Source organism: Cetorhinus maximus, unplaced genomic scaffold, assembly GCF_964194155.1.
Source record: "Cetorhinus maximus unplaced genomic scaffold, sCetMax3.hap1.1 HAP1_SCAFFOLD_366, whole genome shotgun sequence".
Taxonomy (NCBI): domain Eukaryota; kingdom Metazoa; phylum Chordata; class Chondrichthyes; order Lamniformes; family Cetorhinidae; genus Cetorhinus; species Cetorhinus maximus.
Genome location: NW_027596312.1, coordinates 1 through 13,407, shown reverse-complemented (window position 1 = coordinate 13,407; position 13,407 = coordinate 1). Strand labels below are relative to the sequence as shown.

At 43.6% G+C, this 13,407-nt stretch overlaps 1 pseudogene; it reads right to left on the bottom strand.

Moving 5' to 3' along the window:
• Positions 1–11,858: 11,858 nt before the first annotated feature.
• LOC144673442 (uncharacterized) lies at positions 11,859–12,896 on the bottom strand (annotated as a pseudogene).
• Positions 12,897–13,407: the final 511 nt, after the last annotated feature.

Genomic DNA, 13,407 nt, shown 5'->3' with positions numbered 1-13,407 from the left:
TCCCAGACTTCACCATCACCATCCCTGGGTATGTCCTGTCCCACCTGCAGGACACGCCCAGCAGAAGTGGCAGCACTGTGGTATACAGTCGGGGGGGGCAGTTGCCCTGAGGGTCCTCAGCATCGACTCCGGACCCCATGAAGCCTCGTGGCATCAGGTCAAACATGGGCAAGAAAACCTCCTGCCGATTCCCACATACTAAATGGGAGAGATTTCGAACAGATCCAGCAGCTCAAGACTGGGTATCCATGAGGTGCTGTGGGCCATCAGCAGCAGCAGAATTGTACTCGAACACAATCTGTAACCTCATGGCCTGGAAAATCCCCCACTCTACCATTACCATCAAGTCAAGGGGTCAACCCTGGTTCAGTGAAGAGTGCAGGAGGGCATTCCAGGAGCAGCACCAGGCACACCTAACAATGAGGTGTCAACCTGGTGAAGCTGTATGTCGCGGAAATCGGAGTGAACACTCAGACCCAGGAGGTTTGTCTCGGAAGCCTTTATTAATCGTGATATCACGGACAGCCCAGTAGCATACAAGGTAGCTAGCTAACACTCTGAAAAAGCATCAGACTTACACAAATACTTATAGTAGAAGTTGTACATATCAAAAGAGCTTGAAGGTGATAAGACTGTCTAACTTTCAATGATCAATTACATTGAGCTTTGGCATGCAACACACAATTAGTCTACTCTAAATTTATGACTATACAGGACATTGGGGGAAGCTCACGTAGTAATAAAAAGTGAGACAGAGAATAGATAACCATGCTTGACCTTATCTTTAGTGCTAGGGGGTGTACACGCTAGAGAATAGATAACCCTTGCTTGATCCTGGGGGCAGACATCCCAGCCCCGTCTCAAGGACTCCAAGATGCCTGTTTATTATACTCCTTTCCTCCTTTCCTGCTCAATTAGCTGGCAGTTGCAGGTATGTGCCTGCTAGCTGAAAAGAGGGAACTGTGCTGTAGTATTCCACTATGGTTTTAACCGTTTAACCCTTAGTTGTCCTGTAGATGTATTTTATTCTTCCACAATCCCTCCTTGTTAATCTTTCAGATTAATACCAATGAGGAATAGTATCTTCATCATCATAAGGGGGCTCATAACCATAAGGGAAAGGCCGATCCCTGGCAGGGTAAACTTTTTCTCCCCACCAGTGGGTTTCACTGGGGCCAGTGCGTATCAATTGAGGGACAACTGGAGCTCCTCCTAATCCAGTAGAGACACTGTTAATAACCTGGGAACAGCAAATCCGCAAAGCAATACATGCACAACACCCTTTGACACATGCTACAACCAACCCAATTAAAACATATAGCAACCAACTTCCCCAACCGGAGAACCAACCTAGTATTACAGACCACCAAGAATCTTTTTTATAAAAATTACTCAAACCTTCCGTTTCATTACATAATACAAGTTAGATCACTTGGTAACAGCTGCTATATTGTTGCCGGACAATGTCTTTTACAGCGAGTGGCGTGGACCCAGTCTTCCTTCCCTTTAACCTTCAGGGCCGTTCGAGTTGTTAGCAGCACAAGGTAAGGTCCTTTCCACCCTCTCATGCAATTCAGCTGCTGTTTTGCATAGAGGAAAATGAGTACAAATCCAACATTTAGTCCGATTAACTTTCGAGGCTACGGCCTGCATTCATTGAACCGCAGAATTGGTATTCCATGCCCCCGCAAGGACCACGCAGGACAGGATCCAAATCAGAGTCAGCATTCCGACTGCTCAGTTAAAGATCTTGCACAAGCACTTCCGTCCGAAGTCAGCGTCCGCTTGACGTGCGATGCGTGGATCCACAAGGGCGTCCTTCAACCTTTACGGCCATATGGGTGGTGAGCAGGACTTGGAAAGGCCCTTCCCATCGAGGTTCCAAGCAGTTCTTTCTCCTGAAGGTCTTTACTAGGACTAGGTCCCCGGGCTGGTATTGATGGCAGTCTTCAATGGTCGGCTTTTTCTGAGCTTCTACTACCTGTATATGCAAGCTCTTGAGAGAATTAGTGAGCACTATACAGTGTGTAATCATTCCCTCATCCATAGCGTGGATGTCCATTTCCCTAGTAGACAAGGGTGGGGTCACTGGGAGGCGCATAGGACATCCCATTACAACTTCATAAGGAGAGAGGGAGGTGGTACACTTAGGGTGAGAGCGCATAGTCATGAGCACCAAGGGTAGAGCTTCAGGCCCTTTCAAACTAGTTTCTTCACATAATTTAGTTTGTTTTTCAGAATACCATTTTGTCTTTCCACCGCTCCAGTAGACTGGGGGTGGTATGGGCAGGAAAGGTGATGGTTGCATTGTAAGGCCTTCAACAGTTCCTTTATCACTTTAGCAGTAAAATGAACAACAATTTTACAACAACAGCAGCATCATTTCCTCGGGTGGGATACGCCTCCACCCATCGCGAGAACAAACATACTTGAACTAAAACATAATTATATTCCATACATTTAGGCATTTGTATAAAGTCCATTTGTAGGTGTACAAATGGGGCCCATGGCTGGGGTCCCGTACCAGCAGTCAGTGTGGGCGTCTTGCCTGGGTTATGTCATTGACATAGGTATGACAGGTATTACTAATACAATGCCTATTAGCATATTACTATTCATTATACATTCAACATTCATTCTACATACACGTGTTAAACCCCTGAGCTGGCAACCGGTCAAATCATGATTCTTGTGTTGTGAGAGATTCAATAGATGCCCATTAGTTACCCATGAAGGGACTACCCTTTCTTTAGTCTGTCTTAAATTTTCTCCTGCTTGTTCCAGTGCCCAAGATCCATAGGTGTTGCAAACATCATTTCTGCTCGCTTTGTCTGAAATATTTTTTCCTATTTCAATTAATTTATTGATAGTCCCCGCATGACTTTCGAGCACGGTAGCCAGACTTTGGATTAACCAAGGAGGTCCCTATATTGAATATCATAGTGGCATCATTTATCAGGCTGCGCTTAACGCGGTTCCCTCCCAAGCCTGATCGCATCTCGCCACTGAACTGAACTGCTTCAGTCATCAATTGGTGCGTCAGAGCCGTATAGAGTGCTTGGGTATGGGTTGAGCACCATTGGGGCAGGACGACACCGGATACATTCAAGAATACGGGTACCAGCTCATGGTGTACATTATCATACAAAACTTCTGATTAACCAGTACCAAACCATTCGTCTGTCCTGGATGCATAGTCGGACAAGATGGATCAGTCGGTCTGGTTTGAGGGGCTTCAATTATCTCTACTCAGACTGTGAAAGTAGAGGTGGGAGGTGGCTGGGTAGTGGCGGACCTCCCATGCTCGATCTGAAGCAAACCCTTACTACAATTTGAAAGCACTTGTTCTCCTACTGTTACATTTATCATTCCCCGTTGCGAGTCATTCGGCACTCTCCATGCTGTACCAAAGTTCCTCCTGCTGTGCAGGATGAGCAGGATGATCCCCGACCTTGTTGCCAGTACTGATATGCCCACGACCAGGATCTTAGATCTGTGGAGACATTAACATCGGCTCCCATTCTCTGGGTTACCACTTGGTCAATTGTCATGTATCTTTAACTGTGTGTAATGCCTCCATTTACTTCCCGTTCTCATATCTACAAGTGCACATGCATCACCTCCATAATTACCTGGTATGGTCCATTGTTGCTCTTTGGATTTGCCTGTTTCCATATCCTTAATCACCTGTCGGTCTCTGACTTCCTCTATCAACTCATGTAATTGCCTACTTAATTCCCTTACATTGTCCTGTATTTTGCCTTTCAGTGGCCCTACACCTCCTACTATAATACCTTCAGGTAATTGCATGGCCCTTACCTGTTATCATTTCAAATGGGGTGAACCTGTCGGTCTTGCTTGGGGTACCCACAGTGCATTGGAATATTGGGCTGTTCCCTGTCTCTTGATTGATGTTTTTTTTAAAGTTCAGTTCATCCTTTCCACCATCCCTGGACTCTGGGGGTGGTAAGGTATAGGGAATTTCTGTTTAATCTCCATAAGATTACACACTTCTTTAATGACTCTCCCTGTGAAATTAGTTCCCTGATCTGAATCCATCTGGTTAGGCACTCCCACTCCTTCCAGTTTACTCTCTCCTGCTGCTGTCTCATGTCAGACCTCAATTCCTTAAACAACTCTACAATGCACTTTCTTATCCTATCTTTCAATGGCTCAGTATCTTCACTTCCAGTGATGGTTCTCTCTGGGAACCACTTAACTCTGCCTGTAATCAAGGTGTTAATCCTATGGTTTTACTTTTTGCAGCTCACAGGCACATTAATATAGTCAGTAATACATCTATTTAGCCTTTTTCCAGCTTTCCCTTTACCTATATCTATCTTGTGGTAAATTGTTGTTAAGTATTATTTCTCCTTACATTTCAATTCCTGAACTACAGATTCCTCATAGTTTTACCTCTAAGTTTTCTTTCCTGGCCATGATCCTCCTAAGATTCTCTTGAGTTCAGTTTCTCTATTGTCTTGATTGTTTAAAATGTTTCCTTACTCTTTAGGCCATATTAACTATTCCATTTCAACAGGGACCTCTGCTCTAGATCTTTGCTTATCTCCCCCTGTGCAGTTCCAATGCCTCAGTTGATGGCCAGATTATCAAATTCATTTCCCTTATAACAGTTTGTACATTATGTCCTCTTTCCCTGACTCATTCTCCTACTTGCCTCATACCATATGACACTTGCAACAGCTACTATCTTATCTTGTTCAGGTTGCCTGGAGAGACTTTAAAATATTCTCATAACAGTTTTAAAAACAGAAATCAGGTATTGACATGTTTTGCTTCCTTTTCTTCTTCTCAAAGATTTCATTGTCTTAAAAGTAACCCACCAAATTGTGTCTGACCCTTTTCTTTTAGAATTATCCCAGATTCATTAACTCGGCCAAAAATTGGATTTCTGCCAAACTTTGCCAAGGTCTTGAGCTTAGCTTCATATTTTGGGAACAGACTTACAAACACAAAAGCTTGCAGCATTTGAATTAGTGCCAATTGTTGTCAGACCTTTTAAAATTGAAATTCCTTTTTGAGAACTTTATCAAGAACCAAACCTCAAATTTTAAAAATTTATAAGAACTGTAATTTACACAATCAGAATTAAAACAACCTCTTTTTCATGTGTAATGATTTGTATCCAAGTTATAATTTAAGTATGTTTATCGACACATTCTTTATCTTAGATAGCATCCTAGTGATTCAAAAGTAACCTGTTAAATTACACTGCACTTTACATCTCAAGATTGTCCCAAATTCAAATTCCAGTGCTTTTGGAAAGCAGATTTCCTTCCATATTTAATTCATCTCTTCTTAAGAAACCCCTTTTTATCCATTAGAACCATCTAGACCTTGTGTTTACGTCTTTTCGTTTTCCTAGAATCCTTCTGAATTTCAAGTAATTTCTTTTTCTCAGAATTTTAGAATACTAACTCGTATGTATTAATCTCAATCAGCTTGGAAGCTGATGATGAGGGTTATTCCCTACTGGTCTGCAAGGGGGTGGTACAAGGGTTGGTTCATCTCAAACAAAGGCAAGCCCTATTTTATCCTTACACCACCTTCAAATTATGATTTTTGCCAGAAATCTCAACTCAAACCTTATACTCAAAACTTTGGAATATTTGAATAAACTTTTCCTTTAATCTAATATGGGGCTTTCGACTCTAAAATGCTCAACTACACACACAAGACAATTCAGGGAAGAAAACACATTAAAGCTCACATACAAATGCTTCATTGCACACAAACAAACACATAGATAAAGGTATGTATTGATACTCCTATAATATTGAACTTAACTCTAAACAAATCTTCGAGTAGCAGTGGGGGAATAAAGGGATCTTGAAGGCTCCACCTATAGGGACCTTCAAACTGACGAAAGCTCACATTTTCTCTGCTGCTGCTTGTGAGTTGCTCATTAACCCCCTAGGGGTACCCTCTCTCTCTCTCTTCAGCACAAACAGCTCTTGTAACTTAGATCAATTCATTCTTTTTTTTTTAAGTTACAGAAAATTCAGTCGCGGACTATCTACCTCCCTTAAAACATATAAGCACTCAAATCTGTCCCGATTAAAAGTTCCAGCTGGTGGGAAGCTCTCTCCTTTACTTTGAGTCCATTTAACCCAATCAGAAACATATTGGACAATTTCAGGACCGTAATGGACATACATATAAGCATTTGGGGTTCCCTTCAAAGGGGGAACCTGGAGTTTCTTTGATGTCATATTTCCCATTTTACTTAATAATATACACAAAAGAAAACACAGAAATTATTTACTTTTCACCTCCATGGGACTCGAACCCCTGGGTATACTAGTACTACTTTTTTTTTACCTCCATCCATTTTTCATTCCGTTTTCTTGCCCATCTTCAAAGTTCCTGATTTAAGCTCCGGTTTCACCGATTTCAGTTTCTTCTTAGTACTTTGCGAAGCGGGGGGAGTGGCAGAGCCCGCTCTGCTGTTGCGACCTCCCATTTTTCTGAAAAGAAAACACAATTAACAGCGCGGCGTGTTTTCCTACCCTATGCGCTCACCAGTGTTTAAGAGTTCCTGAACAAGTCCTCCGATTCTTTGGGTCACTTAAGTCTCTTTGGTCGGTAGCTACCCTTTTACTCGCTGTCCCCTTCTCAGCTGGGACTCTGATTCACTGCAATCCCCTTTTCAGCTAGGATGCAGTTCGCACTCTCCCTAACTTGGGAGAGGTATTCCTCCCTTTTTTCCGCGAGGGTTCTTTTTTAGAGATCCGACGGCCCAGGATTTCAATCACCTCTCCAACGTAAGAGGTTACTGGGCATCAGTCGGATCCCATCCTCGTCGCCAATTTGTCGCGGAAATCGGAGTGAACACTCAGACCCAGGAGGTTTGTCTCGGAAGCCTTTATTAATCGTGATATCACGGAGAGCCCAGTAGCATACAAGGTAGCTAGCTGACACTCTGAGGAAGCATCAGAGCACACACGTATTTATAGTAGAGGTTGTACATATCAAAGAGCTTGAAGGTGATAAGACTGTCTAACTTTCAATGATCAATTACATTGAGAATCATTGTCACACAATTAGTCTATTCTAAGTTTATGACTATACAGGATATTGGGGGAAGCTCACTTAGTAATAAAAAGTGAGACAGAGAATAGATAACCATGCTTGACCTTATCTTTAGTGCTAGGGGGTGTACACTCTAGAGAACAGATGACCATTGCTTGATCCTGTCTCCTTGTGTTGGGGGCAGACATCCCAGCCCCGTCTCAAGGACTCCAGGAAGCCTGCCCATGACACTCCCCTATCTCCCCTCCTGCTCAATTAGCTGGCAGCTGCAGGTGTGCCTGCTAGAACAAAAGAGGGAACTGTGCTGTAGTATTCCACTATGGTGCTAACTGTTTAACCCTTAGTTGACCTGAAGATGTATTTTATTCTTCCACACCATGTACAGCACATTAACAGCATTACCCTTATCAACCACACTGTTAACTCTTGAAAAACCTTAAGCAAGTTAGTTTCACATGATTTTCCCTTAACAAACTTGCGCTGGCTTTCCTGAATTAGCCCACATTTGCTTAAGTGACTATTAATTTTGTACAGAATTATCACCCCCAAGGTTAAACTGACTGGTCTGGTAGTTGCTGGGCTTATCATTACACCCTTTTTGAACAAAGGGTTATGATTTGCAATTCTCTTGTCCTCTGTCACCACTCATTGGTCTGAAGAAGATTGGAATAATATGGTCAGTGCCTCCACAATTTCCACTCTGAATTCCCTCAGTATCCTTGGATACATCTCATCCAATCCTGGTGCCTTGTCAACTTTATCAGACAGCCTATATAATACCTTCTCCTTATCAATATTAAACACCACAAGTGTTTTAACTATCTCCTCTTTAACCATGACCTGTGCAGCATCATCTTCTTTGGTAAAGACAGATGCCAAATATTCATTTATACCTCATCCATACCCACTGTCCCAATGGGTAAATCACGTTTTTTAAATCCCTAATCAGCCCCTTTCTCCTTTTACCGGCCTGTTACTAGGTATAAGCCAGAGAAAGCGTTTTGATTTCCTTCCATGTTAGCTGCCAGTCTCTTCTCATACTCTCTCTTTGCTTCTCTTACTTTCTTTTTCCAATTCCTCTCTGAATCTTCTTTCTTTATCCTGTCTCTCGGTTGTATTAGCCACCTGATATCTCTGTTAGCAGACTTATTCATCTTCATCTTAATCTCTGCTCTAATTTAGTGAGTTGTGGATATGTTAGCCATACCTTCCTCATTTGTAAGAATGTCTTTACTGTGTCTGATCTATTTCCTCTTTAAGGCAGCCCATTCTTCAACTACAGTTTCTCCTGCCAACCTTTGATTCCACTTTACTGGATCAAATCCATTGTCACCCTATTGAAGTTGGCCTTCCCCAGTTAATTATTCTTTCTCTTGCAAGTAATATTTCCCCAGAGACAGACAGACAGACCAACTGTTCGCCTTCCAGGTTTAAAGGCCGATGATATTCAAGCCCTCACGAATCGAGTGACTCTGCCAGAATTGAGTTGATGTTTGATCTGAGTTTCCCATCTGTCCTTAACTTCTAAGATCCAGTAAAAGAAATTTACAAAAGCACTAACCGTCACTCCAAGATAGAAATTGAGACGAGACAAACATTACTCTTGGTTTGAGTTTGTTGTGTGTAAATCCTCCCCTTCTAAACCCCTGTAAAAGGAGTTTCCAAAATCCACCCGTGTCAGTCGAGGATAGAAATTCACAACATCCTCTCCTCCTGCTACCTGGACCAGGATGGCCGCGCATGCGCCCTGCTGCACATTGCCCCTGTGAAGATGGCGGTTATTAACTCGGGCCTGTCTCCGAGAGGAGACGCGGGTCAGTGTTGTCCCCTCTCCATTCGGTGTAACCGCAGGACCGGTAGCTTCTTATTCAAGATTTAAGACCTTCACAGGGTCTTCATGAAGCCTCCCCACCGACTCCATCCCTCCCCCACTCACCGGCTCCTTTTACACGCCTGTGTTCGCCATTTCTCAGCGTCGTCCTCCAGCTTCAGGTACCGATGGTACTGCGCATGCTCCAGTCAGAGATCGCAATGCGCATGTACCAGTCACTGCCAGCTACTACGCCTGCGCGAGGACCGCCTGTCGAGAGGATAGAGCACCTTCTGCCCCCACTGAATCCTGGGTAAGCATACCGCCATTGAAAGGCCTTTTCTGATAAGATAATTATGTTTTATGATCCGATGATGATTGGCGCCATAGGGCCAATATATAAAATTATGAATATTGATATGGCAACCATAGTGCACGGCCCCTCCACCATAGTTCTGTCCTGGGTGTAATTAACAACAGAACAAACCCTGACAGTTAGATCTGAACTCACTGGAGTCTCAGCAGTGGCGCAGACAAGTGATTTTTCTTCCCATATTCTGACTACTGAAACTCTGTCTTGTCAGTTGGAATGTAGCAATTGTGGATCTAATCCTTTGACCTTCTAAAACTGGAGTGTTAGCAGGTCGGCAGTGAGCAAAGGGTTGCACAAATGAAGTATCTGAATGGTCTCCCACAGGTATGACTGTGCTGCTGTGTCAGAAAATGGTATAATGAGGTGAATCCATTTCCACATTCAGCTGGTGTGATTTCATGGTGTGATTTTGCAACATGAGTTTCAGCTCACGCTGGGATCTCAAACCCTTCTAAGAATGTGCTCTACATTCTCAACCACAGTTAGAGAAAGGTGGTGCTGTAAATCTGAAATAAAAAAACAAAATATTGGAATTTTCAGCAGATCTGTGGAGAGTGAAAGATGTATTTAAATTTCAGGGCTGTGACTTTCCATCAGAACTGCACTGCATCAGTGAGCAGACTTGAAAACTTAACTCTATTTCTCAATTCACAGATTCTCCTGGACGTGCTGAGTATTTCCATGATTTTCTGCTTTTATCTCTGACTGAAGAAGTTGCATATGAATTGTGCATTAGATTTATTGATGACTAACGTATATTTATTCTCAACCATCTACAAGTGGAAAACTCTTCCACTTGTCTACCCTGTCAACCCCTTTCATTATCTTAAAGGCCTCAGTCAAGTCATCCCTCACTTTCTTTTCCAGAGAAAAACTTTTCAATCTGTTGAATTTGACATATTTTCCAATTCTAGCATCATTCCAGTAAATCTTTTTTGTACCATCCCCAGTGCTTCGCTCCTTCCTATAATATGGAGGCAGAGCTAATCTGAGCATCAAAGTCACATTGTCCCAAATTCCTGTATGTTGTAAGGATCATTATGGCAGTGGGAGAGGGGACTGTGGTTTCGAGCTGTTATTCACCACCCCCTGTTTCAGCCATTCTCCCATTAGCTGAAAATAAGACTAGATGAAATGAGCAGATCTAATGAGCCAGTCTGTGACATTATGAATCAATTACAGAGTTGTCTCTCAGCCTTACAGTGAAGCAGAGGGTATTTTTCATTCTAAATTTGCTAATTATGCCATTAAGAATACCTGCCAGAGAATGACTATATTTCAGCATGGGGCCAGTGTAAAGCTCATTTAACATGATTACCAAGCAGTGAAGAGGTGAATTTGTAATTCACATGCACCTTGTTTGTGCATTTCCCAGATTAATAGTTGCACTGAGTCTGTTTTTCTCCATCTTGATATGTTCAATGTGGAAATCCATAAATATTTGGGCACTAAGGGATATGGTGACAGGATGGGAAAATGGAGTTGAGCTGGAAGAACATTTAATGGTGGAGCAGGCTCAAGGGACCTTTTGGTCCAACCCTGCTCCTATTTCTTGTGTTCTTATGAACATCACTGTGTATCATTTCCATTCAAGCACAGCAGATGCAGCAGCAACCGTCCACCTCCTCCCTTCCCACATTCCAGGGCCCCAAACACTTTCCAAGGGGCACAGTGATTTACTGGTACTTCTTGCTATTCAGTATTGTCTATTCACTGACCACAGTGCGGTTTTCTCTACATTGAGGAGATTAAATCCCAATTGGGTAACTGCTGTGTGGCACATCGCCTTTTAGTCTCCAAGTGTGACCCTGAGGTTCTGGTCATTTACCAGTTTAATCTCCACCCACTCGCACTCTGGCCTCGGCCTCCTGCACTGTTCCTATGAAGCTCAATGGAAGCTCGAGGAACAGCAGCCCATCTTTCATTGGGCACTTTACATCCTTCTGGACTCAAGATTCATTGACAATTTGAAATCATAACCACTGCTCCCATTTTTTCTGATAGTAGGTTCGGGTAATGGTTCTTCTTTTACCATTTATCCCTCCTCTGGGCCTGTCTGTTGTTTATCCACTTGTCCCATTAGTTTATTTCCTTGTCTCATTGTCACCCAATGCTGCCTTGCACCATCATCCCCTTTGTCATTTAATCACGAGTTCAGGCTCGGGCAAGAGGGAACTTTAGAGATAGTTTGTCCCGGTGGGCTAGTGGGAGGGAAGCAGCAGAGGCAGCTGATCGGATTGTCTCAATCTTAGTGACAAAGAAGCTCCATGAGCTCCTCACACTTGTTGCTGGAGGTGAGGATGGAGGAGACAGGGGAGAGGGAGAGCCCTTCAAAAGGAACTAACTTGTGCTAGAAATATCAAAACGACTCAGCTGTTCATCACGAAGCTGATTTATTCCAATTTTATACAGAATTTGTAACTGGGCTGGAGTTTATTAACATCAAAAAGGTACTAACTTGTTAAAAATAGTAAAAAGGTTCAAGGCATTGTGTTTAACACAATGCTGATTTATTTGACTTTTATCTAAGTGGGCTGGAGTTTATTAGTGTCTACAGAAACACACTATAATGAACATACTTCAGTCCTGAATGTTATTAAGAGCAAAATCCCATCACGACAGTTACTTGTGAACTTGCTGGTGTCTCAACAGGCTGGATGACTGACTGAATCCCTTCCCACATTCGGAGCAGGTAAATGGCCTCTCTCCAGTGTGAACTCTCTGGTGTCTCAGCAGGATGGATGACTGACTGAATCCCTTCCCACATTCGGAGCAGGTAAATGGCCTCTCTCCAGTGTGAACTCTCTGGTGTCTCAGCAGGCTGGATGACTAGCTGAATCCCTTCCCACATTCGGAACAGGTAAATGGCCTCTCTCCAGTGTGAATTCTCTGGTGTCTTAGCCGATTGGATGACCAACTGAATCCCTTCCCACATTCGGAGCAGGTAAATGGCCTCTCTCCAGTGTGAACTCTCTGGTGCAGCAGCAGGTCGGATGACTGACTGAATCCCTTCCCACATTCGGAGCAGGTAAATGGCCTCTCTCCAGTGTGAACTCTCTGGTGTCTTAGCCGGTTGGATGACCGACTGAATTCCTTCCCACATTCTGAGCAGGTAAATGGCCTCTCTCCAGCGTGAACTCTCTGGTGCAGCAGCAGGTTGGATGACTGAATGAATCCCTTCCCACACCTGGAACAGGTGAACGGTCTCTCTCCAGTGTGGACTCGCTGGTGTGCGATGAGTTCAGATGATCGTCTGAACCCAGTCCCACAGTGAGAGCACCTGAACGGTCTTTCATCAGCGTGAACACGTTGATGGGACTTTAGTTCCACAGAACTTTTGAAGCACGTCTCACACTGTGGGCATTTAAAAGGTCTCTCATCTGTGTTAACTCACTGGTGTCCCATGAGGTTGGTTAATTGAGTGAATCCCTTCCCATGCTCAGAGCAAGTGAATGGTCTCTCCCCAGTGTGAGTGCACCAATGAGTTCCCAGTTCCAATGGGGATTTCAATCTCTTCCCACAGTCCCCACATTTCCATGGTTTCTCTCCATTGTCACTGCATTTATGCTCCGTCAGATGAGATGATTGGCTGAAGCCTAGTCCACACACAGAACAGGTGTACGGTGTCTCCCCACTGTGAATGGTGCTTTTTCCTTCCATGTTCAAAATCTGAAGATACTCAGTTTAAGATAAATTAGTCCACTTCATCAAATCCTGATGTGATGTTTGGTTTCAGTTTCTTGACTGCAAATCCTCCCCTTCTAATACCCTGTGGAATTGATTTAAAACAGAAAAAGGGGAATGAGAGAGAACCCACAAAAACACAAAGGCAGTTGTGAAATTGAGCTGAATGAATCTGGGAATTTGTGGGGCCGGCACGAGGAAAATGTGACGATGAAAACCGCTGGATTGTCCTGAAAACAAAACTGGTTCACTAATGTCCTTCCGGGGAGGGAACCTGCCACCCGGTCTGGGCCTACACAAGACTCTGGCCTCCATAAGAACATACGAAATAGGAACAAGAGAAGTCCTAACACCCCCGTCGAGCCTGCTCCACCATTCAATACGATCGTGGCTGATCTTGGGCTTCAACTCCACTTTCCCGCCCACTCCCCATATCCCTCGACTCCCTGAGAGACCAAAAATCTCTCCATCTCAGCCGGAAATATAT